The sequence below is a fragment of the Protopterus annectens genome, chromosome 1.part0 (assembly GCF_019279795.1).
Source record: "Protopterus annectens isolate FY-2018-M chromosome 1.part0, PAN1.0, whole genome shotgun sequence".
Lineage (NCBI taxonomy): Eukaryota > Metazoa > Chordata > Ceratodontiformes > Protopteridae > Protopterus > Protopterus annectens.
Genome location: NC_056725.1, coordinates 509,803,433 through 509,824,953, shown reverse-complemented (window position 1 = coordinate 509,824,953; position 21,521 = coordinate 509,803,433).

Sequence of the window (21,521 nt, the reverse complement as noted above, 5' to 3'; positions counted from 1 at the left end):
GGGGTAGGATCTGGATCCCCCGTTTGCTGATGTACCATACCACCGACATATTGTCGGACTGAATTGCAATAATCCCTGTGGGAAGAGAGTTCTGAAATGCTTGCAACGCCAGAAGCACTGCCCTCATCTCTAGGACACTGATGTGCAAAGGGTATCTGTGATCTTTCCAAACCCCTTGGACCGTCCGTCCCAGATAATGCCCCCCATCTGGGATGCGTCCGTTGTTACTGTAGCTAGAGGCTGGGGAAGTACAAACGGTCTGCTCATTGTTACTTGAGTGGACTGAACCCACCAAAGTAGGTCCTTTTTGCAGGACTGTGTTAGGAGGATCTCTTGAGACATGGGTAACTCCTGTATGAACCATTGAGTGAAGAGTAGCCATTGTAATATTCGCATGTGAAGTAGTGCCAGGGGTAGTAGTGTTATCGTCGCTGCCATAGAGCCTAGAACTGAGGGCAAATCTTGCCTGTACTTTTTTCTTGTCGAGTAAGGTAAACACTTGACTGCGTAACATTTGGATCTTTTCTTGAGGACGTTTTGCCAACATGTCGTTTGTATTTAAATCTGCGCCAGTTAAGGTAATACGCTGTGATGGCAACAAGGCAGATTTTTCTGCATTTATAGTAATGCCTAGTTTTGAAAGAGATGGATGGTGTAGTCTCTTGCTTTGATTAGTAGCTGCTTGGTGGAGGCAGTTAGGAGCCAGCCGTCTAAGTATGGAAACACCTGGAATCCCGGACGTCTTAGATGAACTGTGACTACTGCCATGCATTTGGTAAACAACCTGGGGGCTGTGGTGAGTCGAGATGGCAGAGCTCTGGACTGGTAATGACTCATTCCCAGCTGCAAGCATAAAAATCTTCTTGCACGCCTGTCCATCTTTATGTGGTAGTACGCATCCTGAAGATCTAACGAGCACATCCAATTGTCTTTTCCCAGAAACGGGAGTATAAACTGCAGTGTTACCATCCGGAACTTTGACTTCTCGCCAACTTGTTTAATCTGCTGAGATCCAGTATGGGTCTGCAGTGTTACCATCCGGAACTTTGACTTCTCGCAGACTTGTTTAGTCTGCTGAGATCCAGTATGGGTCTCCAATCCCCGGTCTTTTTCAGAACTAAAAAGAACCTTGAGTAAATTCCAGATCCTAGTTGGTCTGCAGGGACTTCTTGGACAATCCCGAAGTCTGAAGCAGCAAAAGAGATCTGGGGAACAGCCGCTAAGCACCATGGGATAGGACTTAGCCCCGAGCCAGTAGAAGCTCTCGAGCTTTGGTATAGCAGAGTTTCGGCTCCGAACCCAACCAGCAAGAATGAAGGCGAGATGGGACAACATAACATCAACCATTATCAAGGCCTTTAATGATGGCCACATCCCAATAGTGAATCTCGGCATCCCCTATATTGCTAGTAAATTCCAGAAAATCAGTGGTCAAATTAATAAAAACATAAATGTGTCCAATTCATTTTTGGTTCCTCTCCATATGAGAAAGATATCATTATCTAGGAAATGTTAATACAAAGCAATTTGTGGGGAATACTTGGAATTAAACACCCACTCTTGTTCCCAATTTAATTAATACTATATTAGCAAACATGGGGGCGCAGACAGCCTCCATTGTCACACCACTCACTTATTTGTATTATTCCCCCTCAAAATACAGGAAATTGTAACTGTAACATTCCATAACCAATCTTAAATCATGAGCATTTAAGAAATTCAAACTCCATTATATTTTCACACCATTTTAAACCCAGGGCGTGGGGGATAACGTTGCAAAGATCTTCAATATCAATAGTCACAAATAAGTGGTGGGGATGATAGCATTCTTTGGTTGCTTTTGCTAAAAAAAAAAAAAATCCCAAATGAATCAGCCAGCTTGTGCTCGTATGACTTTAAAACAAATTTAAAAGTTTGCTGTCCACTAATAATGCAAGAAGATGGGTTTTATTGGCCGATTTATGGGATTTTTTTTTTTTTTTAACAAAAGTGACCAAAGAACAACATCATCCCCACCACTTAAAGATCTTTTTTGTGGTTATCCTGGGTTTGCAATGGTGTTTTGAAAATACATTGCTGAGGTGTGAATTTCTTAACACTCAAGATTTAGGATTAGTTACAGAAAGTTTAGAATTAGTTGTAACCAACAATTTCCAGTATTTCAAGAGGGAATACTACAAACAAATGCTCGGTGTCACAACGGGGGCTGTCTGTACCCCCATTTTTGCTAATAAAGTATTATTAAATTGGGAGCAAATGTGGGAGTAATTCCAAGTATTTCCCATAAACTGCTTTATATTAAAACATGGGTGTTTAATTCCAAGTATTTCCCATAAACTGCTTTGTATTAGCACTTCCTAAATGATATCTTTCTCATCTGGAGAGGAACCAGAAACAAAGTGGATGAATTTATGTTGTTTAATAATGTGACTACTGATTTTCTGGAGTTTACTAGCAATATAGGGGATACAGATATTCATAATTTAGATGTAACCCCCAATTTTTTTTTATATCTAGATTTTATAGAAAAGAAATAATATAAATAGGAATTAGAGGCTGTAATAGTGATCATCCCATGCACCAAAAGAAAAATATTGTTAAGGGACAGACTGTTAGAATAGCCCACATGACATCTGTTTATGAAGATCTTTTCCTAGAACAAGGGTACCCTGACCACAAAGTTACAAAATTCAGAACTGAGGTGTTAAATGGTTGTGGTACCAAATTTGATCCCCTTTTTTTATTCTATACTACAGGAAGTAACAAAAAGGGTGTGGTGGAATGAATTACATTAGCTATCTCATTATGAAATACAACAGTAATACGGTCATAGTCCAGAAAATAGTGATCCAGTATTGGGAATTATTTTCTGAAATGACAGTCTACCAGTGTTCTCCCAACCCCCTTTATACACCTCTACAAGAGATTACAATGTTAAGAGTATCTATCTGGATAGGCAAAGATAGTGTTTATGGGTTTTCCACAAGTGTGTTGTGAGCCCCAGGAAGGGATGTAATGGTCTCTTCCTGGTTGTGGTTATGTGGGTTAAACAGGAGTCATTCATTTCAAAAGACAAAAGTGCTAAATAAACAGTGGATAGTTTACAAATTCTGTTTGGAGGAGTGGCATTTTTTTCAGTGTGCCATTGGTGGAGGCATGGTTTAAGGTTATTTATATATTTGCGGCTCTAGTTGCCAATTTGTTTTGTGGTTTTAGTTTAGGAGTGTTCTTCATCCCAATTTACAGATTCAGCAAGCTACATAGTCTGCTTACTAAGAGAAAGGGGAAAAATAAAAATGATATACTTTCTGTAACAAATATGACGAACAGATTCACCCCCATGTACTGAAAGACTAAAGCCACAGCCATTAAGACTGCTTGGCACTCCAAACTTTTCCAGACTGCTAGGAATCTCCCTCCAATCCCACAATAGCTATGCTAGCTTCCCTACACAAGACTGAAGGTAGCCATGCTGAGGTACATAAAATGGAAACAAAAAGAGAACTCAGTCAAGGCAGAGGAAGGTGGGCTTGGTTGTAGTATGGACTCACTCCTATAAGCTATATCACTTTGCCAAGTAATTTTTTTTTATCAGATCAAGTGAGTCCATCTTTCATAACCTGTATAACAGACTCTCAAGCTAATTCTTATGGTGGAGTCCTAGATCAGCAGATTCTTTATAACCATGACCCAACAAAAGAGACTTTAGAACTAGAAAACAAGCCCTGTTTATAATGTTTCTCAGTTGTACTGAGGAGTGATCAGGTAGCAAGTGCACAAATGTGAACTACAGTAGCATTTCATAAGAACATTGCTGAAGTAGCTAAGGCTATAACAGGATGTGATTTAGGGTTTCGAGCAATGGCTCATTATATATAAAACAGAATTTAATGCACTGAGCAAGCCATTTTACAATGCTAAGCATTGAGGCAGTGATCAAAGGAAATAAAGAAGTGCAACACTTCTAAGAGACTTAGTCCTGTCAAACTAGCATCTTAAATACCTATGAACATCTATGCAGGGCAACAAGAACTCCTCAATGCTTGAACATTCAGGAAAGAAAACAGCCAAGTAAATACACGGACTCTGATTAGATTCAGTGATCACTATGGTCATAAAGGAAGGACTGGTTCTGAGCACAACTCTACTCTTTAGACAGAGTGGACATGGAATGACAGGCAAACTATGCAATTCACAGACTCTCATTGCAGATGGGATAGGATCTAAAGACAGTCTTCCAAGACAGGTACTTGCATTCAGCTGTAATTATCAGTTCAGACTGGGCCCAAGTTAGCTTCACTACAACAAAACACAACTTCCAAGAAGACACAGAGTCAAGTAACAGCAGCCAAAGCAGAAAGGTAGTTTTAAAAATGACATGGATACATTCAAAGATGCCAAACACCACCAACTGTGACCTTGGTGAAAGTTGAGAAACAGCAGCCAACTGAGCTTTCATATAATAACTCAGCTATCAAAAATTGCACCAAGACGGCAAAGTACAGTTTGCATTGAAGCAGAAAAGGAGCCATCTCCTTAGTTTCAACACAATTAAAAAAAGACCATCAGTCTGTCCCTGTAGGATTCTAGTACTCGACTTCTAAAAAGCAGAATATAGTCGATATTTTCCCAGAATAAATAAGGACCAAGTGCAACTTCTGGAGGAAGAGAAACCAGTCAGCTATGTTCAGTAAGTGAATGGCTGGGGCAAGTCTTGCACAAGGAATGGAAAAATAAATAAATGGTCTCAGGAAATTTTCCAAATGTAAGGCAGCAAAAAAGGTAGCCAAACCTCTTGGAACAAATATGGAGATAAGATTTGCTTTGTTAATGAACTGTGACAAAGAAAATGGGAGGCAAAAAGTGTAAAAGGAGTCCAGACAATAATCCGCAGGTTAATGTGTCTCTTGGGGCCCTCCCCCCCCCCCCCCCCCCCAAAAAAAAAAAAAATCCTTGCTCTTTTGGAGTTCATCAGAAACACAAACAGGTCACAACAGAGTCCCCTCCACCAGAAATTTCTACATGGACAAGTTCACAGATCACTTGGTGGGAGTTGGGGTGGGGAGGGGAAATCGCAAACAAGCATCTACTAGAACGACTCCAAAAGGATTTGGGACTACCACCACCAAAAATATACAGACATCTGGACATGACTAATATACACGATTCACCCTAGTTTGCTGATTTACCATATCACTACATTGTGCATTTGTATGGCAAGGACCCCTAATGGCATGGAATCCTAAAAGGCCTGAAAGGACAACAGAACTCCCCTCATTACAAGTATATTTGTAACAAGATACTCCTGGCGCTCTGACGTCAGGGAGCATGGCTGAGCAGCCGACGCCGGACCCAGACTTTGGGATTCTGGCCGACCGAGGACTGCCTGCCGGCAGGGGAGAACCCTACAGTCATGACTGCAACAGTGAAACACGATGAACATCAAGAGTTCTTCTGATAACCAGACACCTTCAAACAAATCAAATACAACACCCATCGGTGACTACAGAAGGAAACACCAACCATCAGTAACAAAAGTATCTCAAATGCGAAGTCAAAACTACCAAATTAAGACAATGAACACCAACTGCCCAATAAAATAGCTTTTCAGTATAAAACCATCGCAGTACCAGAGAACAAGTTCATGCAGTGGGAAAAATGCCAAAATAGAAAAAAGTGCAAAAATTTAAGAAAATAGATCTTTCTGGAGGGTCTATATTACATGATCGAAGTTTCAAAACTTTTGAATCTTATATGGTTGACACCATATAAATCGAAATTTTGAAACATCAAAAATGTAATAAAACAACCTACAAAAACAAATTAAATGCTCTAAGCAGGGGGGCAACCCCCCTGCACCCCTCACACCCCCTGCTACTTAAATATACCAACTCTGAGATCGCACTACAGTGGAGAAGAGAGAAATCCTACCTTTCCGCTCTGTATGGAGATCTCCATTAAAAGATTTGAAGTTTCAAGACTTCGATCATATGGTGTCGACCATATCATATTCAAAGTTCTGAAACTTCGATCTTCTGATATAGACCCTTTTTGGAGATATGGGTTTAGGCACAGGACAAAAAAGAGAGACAAGAACCAAAAACTTAATCAAAAAGGTAATAAAAAAATCCTAAACTACAGTGAATACTTGAAACAGTAAAAACAGATGGGAAAACAATGTTTTCTGCAAAAACTGAAAAGCTCACAATTCTGAGCATTCAAATAAGACGCATCAACTAGAGTGCAGCAAAGATCTGGAGATGGGGAGCTGGTATGGTACATTGTGGGATTGGGGAGATTTATGGTAATCTACAAATGTTTCAATTGCTGAATAGTCAAAGCCTGTGGCTTTAGTTCTTATGGAAGATGGACCCACTCCTATCAGATTTATGTTTACCGCCCACACACACTTTTCACCCCTACTGCCTACCAACCACACACACTTTCACCCCTACTGACCATTTGGACTGCCACCATGATCACCATTGTCTGTTCACTCTTCATAGGTAAGGACTGCTTACAGCACAGCCATCAAGGCATTTTTCCTTGATGTTAGACCCAAACACAAAAGCCTCAGCAGACAGTCAAGGACTAGGTTTGAAATGGGTAGAATGAGGTGCAATACTTGCTCCAAAACAAAAATGCAAGTAGTCAAAAGTCCATTTCATTTTATAAGATGCGTCCCAGCAGAATTCTGATTTTCCCAGTTAGACTAATGGAATCCACTGCCTCAAAGAGGAGGTACGCAAACCTAACCTTATCAAACACCTCCCTTGGCAGCCAGTTCTTCTAGCTGCAAGAGCAACCCTTGCTGTCTTAGCTGCAAGTCCAGGCTTACACTCTAGTCTTGAGCTACTTTATCACTCACGCTATGCACTTTACGTAATACTACCTTCGTTGGGGTTACCTTAATGGACTATGTAGTACCCTACTTAACTACTTCCATATTTTTCTGTAGTCAAACGAAGATATCAGAAGTTAAGCATGTATGAGAGAACATTCACTTATTAGTAATGTACTAATCTTGCTCATCTGTATGTACATATAACTCTCTGCCATTTTAGACTATGTTATGGTTGAAATTCATTCAGAACAACCCACTTCCAATTAAACAATTTATGGGACAGGAAATAGAAAAATGAGGTCAATTTTACAGTTTAATGGATGAAGATTGAAATATCTCAGATAGTATAGGAATTAGAAAAATGCATAGAGTAATGTTACTTTAAGAACAGACTATTTTTTGCCAGCAATTCATATATATTAAATGTTTTTTACAGAATTAAAAATAAAATGTAATAACAAATACCCTCAGCAGCCCCAAATGTGCTCTTTCAAAACAACACCAACATCAACACAGAGGTTCCCATGAGATGCAGCTCCATCTCTAAGCTCAGAGCAAGCCACCACACAATCCAACATTCTAATCATTGGGAGACTCCATCCTGAGACGCACACTGATGTCCTTCTCACCAGGCTGAGTATGGAGAAAATTATGGTCAGTTGCCTATCAGGGGCTAGGATCCACATATTACGCATGCACTCAGGTCACTGGGCCACAATTACCAATATGATTCATCCCAGTCCATGTGGGAGTAAATGACCAGAGACGTACCTCCCTAGACTATATGAAGAGAGACGTCATGGAGCTCTCGGAATGTGTGTCTCAGGCTGGTATGAGCCTAGCATTGAGCAGCGTTTTACCTTTTCCAAGGATGATGCCAAAATATGAACAAAAGATGACTGACTTTAATAATTGGCTTAATTTCTGGGGTCATTCTTAGGGGGTGCAATATTTGTCAGTATGGAAGGAGATGGTCAACAGACCACTCTGCTTTGTTAGGGATGATCTGCACCTCTCCCCTCTAGGCTTTTGAATATTAGGTAAAACATTGTCTTCCCCCATTGTGCCTTTTTTAAGCAATGCCAAACTGAAAGTACTTCTGACATAGCAAATCAAAACGAAGAAAATCTAACTGTAGTACTGCTCAATGCTAGGAGTCTAAACAAAAAACTCCACTCCCTAGAAGCTCTCTTTACCCGATAAAATGCTGATGTCTCTGCTGTCACTGAGATATGATTTAAAGCCAGAGAGGGCACACCAACAGTGGAAGGTTATAATGCCTTCCACACATTTAGGCCAGCGACCTCACAGGCAGGGACTAAAGTTGGATGTGTCGCTATTTATATCATAAGTAAATGTACTTCAAGGCTGGTCAAACAGGACAATGCACTTGAGCTACTGTTCAAATCACCATAGGTAAAATCCAATACCACCTCCTTGCAAGCTATAGGTCCCCCTCTATGACCCAGGAAATCCATACCATGTACTTGAACTTATTAAAAACACCAACCATCCAACCCAATACCATATTCATGGTGACTTTAATTATCCCACTATTAACTGAGAATCCTATACGACACCAAACATACATGCACAGAGATCCTGGATTTTGTAAACACAAACTCCTTGGACAAGACAGTCAAAACACCAATCAGGGGTGCAACCATACAGAATCTGGTCCTCGCTAATATGGGAGACTGCTGCATACCCCCTACTCTAATGCCTTCTCGAGTAAGTCAGACCACAAAATGGTCTCCTTTGAAGTAAAAATAAAACCTGAACCCCAGCTAAAACTGGAAAATTCAGGAACTCTAAGGCTAACCTCCTGTTATTAAACAAGAGCCTGGCAAAATTTAAAGGCCCCATAAACCCGGAGAAAACTTCTGCCTATGCAGAACTGTTCAGAGAAACCCTGTACAACCATGTTAACATCTACAGAGAGGCAGCTGTACCCACCAGGAAGAAGTACAGAACTAACGCAAAAAAACAAGCCACCTTGACGGAATCACAAACTCAATCAGATGTACAACAGGAGGAAGGAAATCATGGCAAAAAAAAAATAGGAGGTGCAGCACCCAGAAGGATAAAAGCACTCTCAAACTAAACAAATAACGCAGAGGACAAATAAAGTCTACTAAAGCCAAACTGGAGGCAAGTTTTGCCTCCCAGGCCAAGGGCAACCACAAAGCATTCTTTAGCTATGTCCGCAAACTCAAAGGAAATACACAATTGTGTACACAGCTCATTATAAGTGGAGTCACCTATACTGAGCCAGATGATTTAGCAAGTCTCCTGGCTGATAAAATTTAGCTCCAACTTTACTCCTCTCTCCCCCTAAACCTTCCCTCAGGAAATATCAAATTTAACTCCCTACTATCACCAAGGAACAGGTCCTTAATGCTCTCTCTAAAATCAAGAGCACTGCATCAATGGGCCCAGACAATATCCCAGGATGCCTTCTAAATAGCATGAGACACAACCTATCAGGGCCTCTGGAATTACTATTTAACTGTAGCCTCCAAACAGGCTTCGTGTCTCATGAATGGAGAGAGGCAACAGTCATCCCTCTGCATAAAGGTGGGCCATCTATAGACCCTGGAAACTACAGACCCATAAGTCTCACATCTAAAGCCATGGAAACAATTATCACAGACATGATCAACAGAGATACAGTAAACCTCCAGACATTGGACCCAACCCAGTTTGGTTTCATCAAGGGCAGATCATGCTTAATCAAACTGGTGGACTTCTTTGAGAATGTCACCAAAGCAATGGATGAGGGCAAAATCGTTCACACTGCCTACCTTGACCTGGCCAAGGTATTTGACACAATACCCCACTTGGGCATTATTGACAAACTCAACAGGTTAGGTACAAACCCGTATGTCCCCCGGTAGATAGTCAATTGGCTCACAGGCAGGACCCAGGAAATTAGAACTGGGTAGTCCATCGCTACAAAGAGGCTGATCACAAGTTGTCTCTCTCCGGTATCAGTCCTTGGACCACTCCTTTTTGGCATTTACTTCTCAGAAGTCAAGGCCTATGTCAGTGGTCTCTTACCGACTAAATTTGCATATCATTGCAAATTAGGAGCGGTCATTGAATCTCACACTGGCACAAATGTTCTCCAACTGGATGGGAAACCTGAAATTCATCCCTAGTTTGGCACCTATGTCTCTAATGGACACAGGTAACCTGTAAATGGTTCATCTCCCAGGCCCATGTTTACACTTATCAAGACTATCAGAACTTGTCAGAGATATGGAATGCAAGGCTAGGCTTAAAAAGGCCCTTGTGGTAGTTGGCCTAGTAAACACCTATGAAAACAGAATCACTGGAATATTAGATGGCTGGTAGAAGAATGGGATTCTAAAATGTCTTGCTCTACACTCCAAGTTTTCATAGTAATTAAAAGGATGACGCATCCCACTGTCCATGTTCAATGGGCATTTGAATTATAACCTTTACAATTCAGATTCATAGAGAATGCAGTAATGCAGTGTGCTCTGGGTTTGCTTATATTGTGATTATATGTACATATGCACAACTGTCCATTTACATTTTAGATTTTATATATAGACATATACATACACAAATAGAAAATAAAATAAATAAAAAGTACAGTTGGGCAAGTAAACTTTCACTAGCACTAGATGCTCAGATGATTACTGCTGCAGTAAATCTAACCTATGAGAGTTGCATCTTGCAAAAGATACAACAGCTGGCTGGCTTCCAAAGCTTCAAGCTTCAGGGCATCTTCCACATGCCCAAATTGCCAGTCAGTGTGAGTTGAACCAACTAAGGAAAGTTAGGTTTGGCTGCCAAGCCCTTCAAAGCTTTCTTGTCAACAGAGAGAGGAAAGTAAAATCCTTGAGGAGGATAATGCTAGAAAAAAGAAAAGTAAAATGTCCATACCCTGGCATAAAAACATATAAAAATAAAGGGGATGATGGGAGGAAGTGGCTACTGCAACAGTAATCAAACATCTACGGTTATGGAAACATTTACACAAGCATATCAATGTTCAGCACGTTTCTTAGTAATCTAAGCTGTATGGGACTACCATAGCTTAGATAGAATGGAATGTGAAAGGGTGAGGCGTCCAGGAGTCCCTGGAAAATGGTCCTAGCAAAGCCTGTCCTAGACCAGGAGGAGGAATCCAGTTTATAGTACTTTATAAAAGTATGCAGACAGGACCACACTGCGGCTTCTAGAATACTTCTAGAATCCAACCCTTTCCAAAAAGCTACAGACTAAGTCAAGGCCCTGGTAGAATGAGCCTTGACCCTACCTGGAATTGTTTTGTGGTGGTGGGAGTACATTTTGGAAATGGTCAGTACTGGTTGTCCGTCCTTCCTTCTTACCTTCAAAAGAAATGAACAGATTAGAAGTCTGAAAGTTTTTGTTCTATCAAAATAGTACTGGAGTTGTTTTGGGATATCCAAGGTATGAAGTATCCTTTCTCCCTCACTTTCTGGATCTGGAACAAAGACATGGAGATTGCTAGCTTGAAATAAAGTAAACTCAAGATACCACTTAAGTTTAAAAGATGGATTGGTTTTCAAAAAAAAAAAACCACATCTTTGTGGAAAATGAGATATGGTTGACTCATCGCAAGAGCTTGCAACTCTGATACTCTTCTTTCAGAGGTCGGTCCAATATGCAAGACTGTACTCCATGTAAAGAAAATCAAATCAGCCTGGTGACCTTGTTCAAATGGAACAAGTGTTAGCTTTTCTAACACAAAATTAAGATCTCAAGGAGGAGACACCAGCTTTCTCGGAGACATTGTATAAAACACCCTTTCAAAAACATTTTGTATGAGACTACACTGAAAAATGGAGATCCATGGGCAGACACAGAGAAATGGACAACAAATGAACCTCGACTGAGAAGTAAGCCATGCCACAGTTTAGTAACTCACACAAAACACACTAGCGTGAATGGGTGCTGGTTCTTTCCATGGCACTATGTAGAAAATAATTTTCCATTTGCTAATATAAGATTTTCTAGTACCACGTTTTCTTGACTCCATTAATACATGCCGCATGTCAACAGGAAAAAAAAAAAAAGGTGTCTACAAGGTATTAAAACTCTTATCATTCAGGAAATAAAGTGCAGTGGTTTGGAGTTGAGCTGCATCAGCCACACCAGGTCTTGTGTGAGTAAATCCAGTTAGTCAGGAAACTTCTGGTATTTAGCCGGGACATTACCACAAGAAGGGAGAAATACTGTTGGCTAATCCAAAAGGGAATCACCTCAATGATCTTTGGGGAGTCTTTATGAATCTTTAGAACTTCTCTGGATATTAGTGGAAAAGCATACAGGAACATTCTTGTCCAAGGAAAAGACAAGAAAAGAAAAGGCATCAGTCTTCAAAATCTTCTCGCATGGAGTCTGAGTAGAATTTTGCTAACTTGATTGTTTAGAGTGAGGGCAAAAAGATTTAAGGTATTTCACGAGGATGGATGAAATCTTGTAAGACCATTCGATTCAGTTTTCATTCGTGAGAGTCTGAACTGGTTCTGCTCAGCTTCTGCATCACACAATTTTGCTGTGACAGAATACAAGATATCTATAGAGTGGGATTGTGCTGAATAGCTATATGCCAAGGCCACCACGGATAGTCTGAACAAAGGGGAAGATCTGGTTCCCCTTTGCTTGTTTATGAACCTCATCACAGTGGTTGTCTGTAAACACTTACAGGTTCCGGGGACCTCAAATGATTGAGAGTGTTATTTATGAGAGATGACATCTCTTTTATGTTTACATATTTTGGTCCATCTTTTTTCTTACAAAAACCCTACTCCATTCATACTGCTCCCCAAGCAAAGTCTGAAGTATCTTTAGTGGTTGACTGTGCAGGAGCAGGAATGGGAGAGCTGAATTCTGAGAAATCTGGTGTCTCCACCGCATAATCTTCCATTTCACAAACCCAAAAACTGGAATCTGAAAATTCAGGGGATGTTGATGCTGGGACCATAGAGATTTCAGCTACCACTGTATCTTTCGCATGTGAAGTTTTGTAACAGTATCATGGATACCATGAGACCCACAATACTATGGAATTTCCTTGCTGAGACGCGTCTGAGTGGAAAACCTCAGGAAAATATCTAAATACATATTTCATTTTTCCTATGGAAGAAAAAGCTATTTGAAATGAGGTGTCCAGCAAACACCCCAGGAAAACAATCCTACGAGGAGGAAGAGAAAATGTCTAAATGTACTCTTGGAATACCAGCATGTGCAGACCACTTATATAACAGAGAGATTCCTGAAACTTGACAGACTGCAAAATTAAGCAAGTTGTCTGAATAAGGAAAAATGAGAATACCTTGCAGTTTGCAGTAAGCTAAAAATGAAGCTGGACTCTGAACAGCCTCGGAGTAGTAGATGGTCCAAACAGTAAGGCAGAGAATTGAAAATGTGATTCAGACATAGAAAACCTTAATAAATGCCTTAAATTTGCAACTATAGAAATGTGATGATACACATCTTTCAAACTGAATATCGCTAGGAAACTCAAATGAGGAATAAGGGGTTGTGAAGAGGTAACATTTCGAATTTGGGCACCATCACAAACTGGTTCTAAAAGGAATAGTCTAGAAACAAAAGTTATGAAATTCCCATAATTCTAGATCAATGTGGTCTTCTTCCATCCATCTCAACCTGTGGGTACTTATCAGATGTAAGATTCACAAAAAGTCTTCTACCCCAAAGCTCCTCCTCCTCTCCTATAATGCCCTGCTTACCCAATTCTCCTCAGAGCAAGTTTGCCATAGAGAACACACAGAAAAATCCCTAAACAAGAAACAGATGAAGAAACCAGAGGTCTTATCGGATCTTAGGCCAGTTCCAGAGGTCCACCATGAGTTACAATCAACAATGACATTTTATTTACTCTTTGTTGACCAGTTTAGTCTCATTAAGCTAGTAGCCTATTTTCAGGGGAGACCAGAGGCGGTATTTATACCACTAAAGGAGAATTTGCCTAGGATATCAGGGAACTTCCCCTACTCGTCATTGTGAGTGGGATCCATTTTGCATGAGCACTTCCTGTTTCCATTCCAGGCAAAGAGGCAGCCCAGAAAAATAGGGAGGCAGATAGAGTAGGGAGCAAAATGGAGAAGAAAGCAAATATCAAAACCAGAGAATGTGTGCAGGATTCTGAGGAAAGGTTTTAAAGAAATTTGTTTTGATGGAGATGAGCTGGCAAATGATGAGCGTATAATTACAACTCTCATTTACAGAAATGGTGATGCAGTGATCCAGAAAATGAAGGTGACATTTCCTGGGAGGACATTATGAAGAAAATGCACAAGAAAGATGCAGAAACAATCCTGAAGAAGATTGACGGGATGGAAAAGAAAACATATGCAGAGAAAGTAAGAGAAGGCAAAAGGGGAGTAGCAAAAAAAAAAACGGCAGAAGAAAATGAAAAACAGAAGTACATGATAAGGATTCAAAGTAAAGAAAATAAAGAAATGGACAGGTATGAAATGTGGGACAATTTAATAGCTCCTTTGGGTGTAAAAGGCACGTGCAGTAAGATCATTAATTCTCAACAGGGAGACCTTTTGTGACATTATATTTGAAACTATCTTTTTTTCATATTCTCCAAGAAAATTTTCCATTGAAAAAAAGACTAACCCATGGAATCTTTATCTGATAAAAGTATTTAACAAGGAAACAAAAAAGAAAATTCATGTACAGTTTTGAACAGAAGTGGAAAGAGAATTTAAAAGGACATTTGAAAACATTATGTAACAGCAGTACTGGACACTGCAAAAGTTTATGATAAAAAGGGGTTTATGGACTGGTGGATGGGACTGTAATACTGTGTTAAAAATAGAAAGGGGGAAAACATGTACATATACCAAGCACAATAAATGTGGAGGGGAATACAGATATCATAAAATACTGGGGACAACCTAACACATGCTTATTTGATAAGTAACTGGGATAAAAGAAAATGTTATATGTGTGGGGAAAATCAGACACTATGTAAAAAATATGAAATGAAACGTTATAAATGTAAAAAAATTGGACATTTACGGATGGATTGTAAAAACAAAAATAAGAGTAAGGAGAATAACAGAAGAAATTTTAAAAGTAGCAGAAAAAGAAGAAAACTTGGATGAGGAAAAATAGAGGACATAGAAGGTGGACTGAAATAAGTGATGAAAACAACAAACTGGGAGATGAGAAAAAAATATATTGTTAAAAGGGTAAAAGACAGAAAAAGGGAATTGAAAGGGCTGACTACAAAAGAAAAAAAATAAAGGAAATGGATGAAAATGAAAATATACAGCTATTGGTTCTGGTTCGTATAATGGTTAAGATGTCCGATTCACAGACATAAGATACAGTGCTTGATTCTCACCTTTGGGAAGGAAAATGGCTACATTTAGAATGGCCCATTAAGGAAGCTAGACTAGTAATTGGCTATGACCTTCGAAACCATGAATCTAAGGAAAAGGTAAAGTGAAAATTTTAGAGTGCTTTCTGTAAACGTGAACAGAATTAAGAATATAGTAAGAATAGGCATTTTGGAGTGGTGTACTACAAAAAAGAAAGATTCTCAACATAGAAACTATGAGGAAGAAAGAATCTAGAATTTTGAAAGAGAGATGTTCTCAACAGCTATATTCTGTAGAAATACAGGAAGATATTAGATACAACTTTAGAAAATGGGAAGATTAACCAATGTAGACTTAAAATGGAAAAAAGAATATAGAGTTATGACATTATATGTTTACACTCACAGTACAGAAAGGGATGGCTTATTTCATCGGACTATAGTGGAAAATATTAACATTATAACAGGAGGCTAATTGTGATTTAAGAGGCAAGCATAAAAAGAAAGGAAATGAAAGTATTAGACATAAGATGTGGTCAGTTTAGGGCAACAATTCATGAACTTACAGTATCAGATTTACTTATACAAAAGGGGAGGTAGTTGAAACAGGATCTTCTGATCATCCTGCAATATGGCTAGAGATAAAGGAAAACTTTTAGTTATGTACTCACCATAACTTCAGATGTTTGGGATCCATCTCGCCTACATTCTGAATGATGGGTTCGGAGCCGATCCCTCGGCTCCGACTCGGCACGCTTATGCCAAAGAGCGAAGTCTCTTATTGGCTGAGCTTACTATATCCCAGGATGCACCACCAACAGTCCCCCAGATCTAGTTTGTCCGCATACATGCACACATGCATACCCTGCTTATATAACATCGTCAGATGAAACAAGATAAAAACAGTGGAGCTCAAAACCGTTCTATCTCTTCTGATCTGCAAGGCAGGGGAAGGAGGGTGGGTATCAGGAATGTGGCGAGATGGATCCCAAACATCTGAAGTTATGGTGAGTACATAACTAAAAGATGTTATGTGATCCTATCTCGCCTACATTCTGAATGATGGGACAGCGTCCCTAGCACCTGAATCCTGGGTGGCTCACTGGAAAACACTCCTGAGTACCGTGGAACCAAATGAAGCTCGTCCTTTAGATGCCACATCCAATTTGTAGTGGGAAATGAAAGTGTGCGGGTTGGACCAGGTAGCCGCAGCACAAATTTCGAAATAGCGAGCTTAGAATGAAAAGCTATAGAAGTAGCCATAGCTCTGGTAGAATGAGCTTTGATAGATGATGCGAGTTGCTTATTTGAAGAAGAATAGGCCTGAGTTATGCAATCTCTGATCCATTTTGAGATTGTAGCTTTTGTGATGGTTTGGCCCAATTTATTATCTGAGAAGGACACAAACAACTGGTCTGACTTACGAAGTTGCTGGGTCCTGTCTAAATAGAAGCGTAATTGCCTGTGAACATCCAATTTATGGAGAGTGTATTCTGCCTCATTAGAGAATTTTGGAAAGAAAACTGGTAGTTCTAGAGATTGTTGAAGACAGAAACTAGAGCAGACCTTTGGGACAAAGGATGGATTAGGCCTAAGAGATACTCTATCTTTGTGAAAAATGAGATATGGTGGTTTAATAGACAGGGCTTGAAGCTCTGAGACTCTTCTTGCTGAAGTAATAGCCACTAAGAATGCCGTTTTCCATGACAGATATTTTAATTCGCAAGTAGCAGCCGGTTCAAAGGGGGGAGATGTTAATGCACGAAGCACTAAATCAAGATCCCACGGGGTGCAGGATGAAATACTGGTGGTCTTAACAGACTCGCACCTTTAATGAATGTTTTGCATAGCCTGCTGCTCATCAAAGGAGGATCCGTGGATTCATGGAATTTAGAGATAGCAGCTAGTTGAACTTTAATAGTTGAGACAGAAGATCCCTGATTAAATAGGGATGTTAAGAATTTCAAAACCTCTGGGACAGGAGCAGTGATAGGGTCTAAGCCCTTGAGTTGAGCCCAGATAGCAAACCTCTTCCACTTACTGAGGTACAATTTGTTAGTGGTGGGTTTATGGGCGAAGACAAAATGTGGACAACTTCCGGGTCTAGTGTGTGGCTCCTGACTAAGGTCGGAAGTGGAGGAGCCAAGCTGTCAATTTCAGAGATTGAAGGGACTGATGCCAATGTCCCGACTGATGGATTAGCAAATCCGGGATCAGGTCTAAGGTCCACGGATCGTCCACGCATGCTTTTTCAGGTAAGGAAACCATATCTGACGAGGCCAGTATGGGGCAATCAGAATCATTGAAGACCTTAGCTGAGAAGCTTTTGAATGACTTTGGGAAGGAGTGGGATTGGAGGAAAAGCATAAAGCAACCCTGTTGGCCAGGGTTGAGCTAGAGCATCCATGGCGGTACTTCCTGATGTGGAATCAAGGAGAAGAACCTTTGGCACTTGGTGTTTTGTGGAGTCGCAAATAGGTCGCAGCACGGCGTCCCCATCTCTTGAAAACCTGGGCTGCTACTGTGCGGTTTAGAGACCATTCGTGAGGAGAGAGAATTGTCCTGCTTAATTTGTCCGCCAATACATTTGACTTTCCGGGATGTGGGTCGCTACCAAGAAGCGGTTGGTAGCTACAGCCCATTCCCACACTCTCATGGCCTCTCTGCAAAGGGGATACGATCTGGTCCCTCCTTGTTTGTTCAGATACCAAACCACCGACATGTTGTCTGTGTGGATGGCGATGATACCCTGAGGAAGGAACTTGTGTAAGGCCTGTAGGGATAGAAGTACAGCCCTCATCTCCAACACGTTGATGTGGAGAAGAGCTTGGTCCGGAAGCCAGGAGCCCTGAACTAGCCTGCCCAGACAATGCCCCCCCCACCCTATCTGGGAGGCATCTGTCGTCAGGGTAACCGCTGGAGGGGGGAGAACAAAAGGTTTGCCCTGATCTAAGTTGGATGTCTGAAGCCACCAGCGCAGGTCCCTTTTGCATATTTCCGTAATCATGATGTGATGATTGAGGGGGAGATCTTGAAAGGACCATTGAGTTGATAAGAGCCACTGAAGAATCCTCATGTGTAACCTTACTAGAGGAACTAAAAGTACCGTGGCAGACATTGAGCCTAGAACCTGTAGGACCATCCTGGCTGGGGCTTTGGATCTCGAGATCAGAGCTTGAACTTGGCCCTGTAAGGTTCGGATCCTGTCGGCCGGAAGAAAGACACGCATCAATCTTGAGTCTATCTCTGCTCCTATAAACTTTATGCGCTGAGAGGGCAGCAAGACAGACTTTGACCAATTGAATGTAATCCCCAGGGAAACACCCAGGGAGACGGTGGCTTTGAGGTTGTCCATAAGTAGATGCCTGGTGGTGGCAGTCAGGAGCCAGTCGTCGAGATAGGGAAACACTTGGAATCCAAGGCTCCTCAGGTGAGCCGTCACTACTGCCAAACACTTGGTGAACACCCTGGGGCTGTGGTGAGACCAAAGGGCAGAGCACAAAATTGGTAATGACTGGCTCCCAGGCTGAAGCGCAGATACCTCCTGGACGCCTGATGTATCGGTATGTGATAATAGGCGTCCTTGAGGTCTATGGAGCACATCCAAACATCCTTCTCCAACAACGGGAGAATGGATTGCAACGTGACCATTCGGAATTTGGATTTCGTATAGAGTAGGTCCAGTCTGCTGAGACTCAAGATTAGACTCAGGTCCCCTGTCTTTTATGGCACTAAAGAGAACCTGGAGTAATTTCCTGATCCGATTTGGTCTGTGGGGACCGGTTGGATGACTCCTTTTGTAGCAGCTTTGAAGCTTCTGGCTGCTATTTCCCTTTGACTGGGTGGTGGGTCCGGGATTCTCTTGGATGGAGGGGGTGAGTACTTGAATGGGATGGTGTAACCTCCGGCAATTATCCGAAGCACCCATCTGTCCTGAGTGATTGACTCCCAGGCTTTTAGGTGCTTGGCAAAACGACACCCGACTGGCTCCGAGCAGCACAGCCGGGCAATCCCTCATGTCGTGTGGGAGGCTGAAGAGCCACGAAAGGACTCGCGGTCTCCAGAATTGCGGGGCCCTCTGCCGCCTCTGGGACGGCGTCTCCCTGAAAAATTTCCCGCCCTCTGCCTCTGGACGGGGAATCTTCCTGCTGTTGGGAGAAAAACTTGCGAGATTTCGAACCACATTTTCCCCTCCTTTGGCCTTGGGGTAAGGCCGAAGGGAGTGGAATAACGGCCCCTACGGCAGATAACGTTTTCCCTCTTGCTCACAGCGGGTAAGGGTGTCTTTCACCTTGGGTCCAAACAATGAGGACCCATCAAAGGGAGCGTCGGCGAAGGAAGACTTGAAGGCCTCCGCAAACTGACACAAGCGGAGCCAGGCCTGTCTACGTAGAGCCACGCCTGTGCCTGCCGCTCTACCCGCCCCTTCGGCCGCATAGGATATGAGCCTCATGGACGAGTTAGCAATTGGCGTCAGGATAGCCAACTGAGAGCTAACGGACTGGGCTAGCTGCTCAGGTAGGTTACCCGAGAGGGAGTCTGACAACTCCTTGACCAGATCCCTCTGAAGCCTAGTAAAATGTGCCAAATAATTCAGAGACCTTAAGGTAAAGGCCGCTGAAGTCAGGGTGCGCTTCCGCACCTATCCATACTCCTAGACTCCTTATTAGGAGGATGGATGGACGTTGAAGCCTCTGCCACGTCCTGCTGTGTAGCAGATGCCACCACCATGGCATCTACAGCCACGCCTTTAGTAAGGAACTCCTTCTCGGGGGGAGCAGATAAGAATTTGTTTGGACGAGAAGGGACTGGTTCCACAGTATCCGGGTGTTCCCACGCCCTTCGACAAACTAAATCCAGAAGCTCGTCGAAGGGCGGAGACACCCAGGAGGCGGAGGGCTGAGCCCCAAAGGCCTTGAGGAGCACTGATTCGTCCGCAGAGGGGGGTTTGGACATCCAGCCGCCTCGTTGTTTGAGGATCTCTAAGATGTCTGCAAAGGAGACATCATCAGAGGACGACTTAGGGACCCCTCTGCATCATCCATATCCGTGTCCGATGTGATAGACTCGGGAGTCCACGTGCTTCCTCTTGCACGATCTCTTCCTTGGGGGTTCCTCTGGAGATGACTCGAAAACCCTCAGGAAGAGGGAACCCCAATGGGGGTAACCTCAGGCCTCGGGCTCCGCTGGCCACAGACAGGGAACTACCAAAGACCCAGTCTCCACGCCCAGGGAAGGTGCTGGTAAAACCGGAGAGATGGTCAAGAGGATTTGGCCAAGGCACTCCTCATGGCTCTGAAAGCCGGACCTCCCGAATCCTGGGAGCGTCCAGTCTCGGGCCATGATAGTAGACGGAAGTCCCAGCCGAAGCACCGAGAGGGAGGCTCGGAACCGAAAGCATCGGTCCCAAACATCACCCTCGGGTCCAGCCGAAGAAGTCAGCGTACCAAACTCGGACCCGAGGCCCGGGTTGGAGTAAGGGTCGGAGCCGACCCTGAGATCTCCACCGGCTCCAAGAGCACCTGCTCCACGGAGCGAAGCAGTCGGAGGAGGAATAGCAATGGGATGGGTCATGGCCATCGGCTCCGAAGCCAACTGGGTCGGAGCCAAACAAATTTTGGAAGACTGGGGACTGGAAAAGTCTTTGGAGCACCCTGTCTATATCAGAATCCGACATTCTCAAGACCGAGAGGAAAGAGAACGGGTTCGAGAAGATGTCTCCCTGGGCGCCAAGGGACTAGGGGACCGGCTCGGCGACTCTATGAGAATCGGCGCCGAGGAAACACACACCAGATTCCATCGGTGCCGAGGTAGACTTGCGCCGAGGAGGAAGTGTCTGAGCGGGTGACCCTTGTCGGCTCCGAGCAGTGGAGCCGGCGAAGGTGACCCGCCTCGATGCCCCAGCAATCGGCTCCGAAGTCCGAGTCGATGCTGGAGGCATCGAGGCAGACCGTTCGACCTCGGCTCCAAGTCTTTGGAGCCGAAGGAGAGGCCTGCCTAGGTCTCTTGGCAGTCGGATCCGACGGACTGGTCGGAGCCAAGCCCTTTTCTTTTGGCAGGAGTCGGAGCGAAGACAAGGCTTCTTCAAAAGAGGGTTTAATCAACCCTTTAAGAATTAATTTATTTTTCCTCTCCTGGAGGACCCTAGAGGAAAAAGCGTGACATACGCTACATGACTCCTGCAAGTGCTTAGCCCCTAAACAATAAACACAAAGTAGATGGTCATCAGTAACAGACATCTTAAAAGCACACTTAGTACATTTTTAAAGCCCGAAGGCCTAGGGGCTTGAGACATAATGTTAGCAATTCCTGACAGGA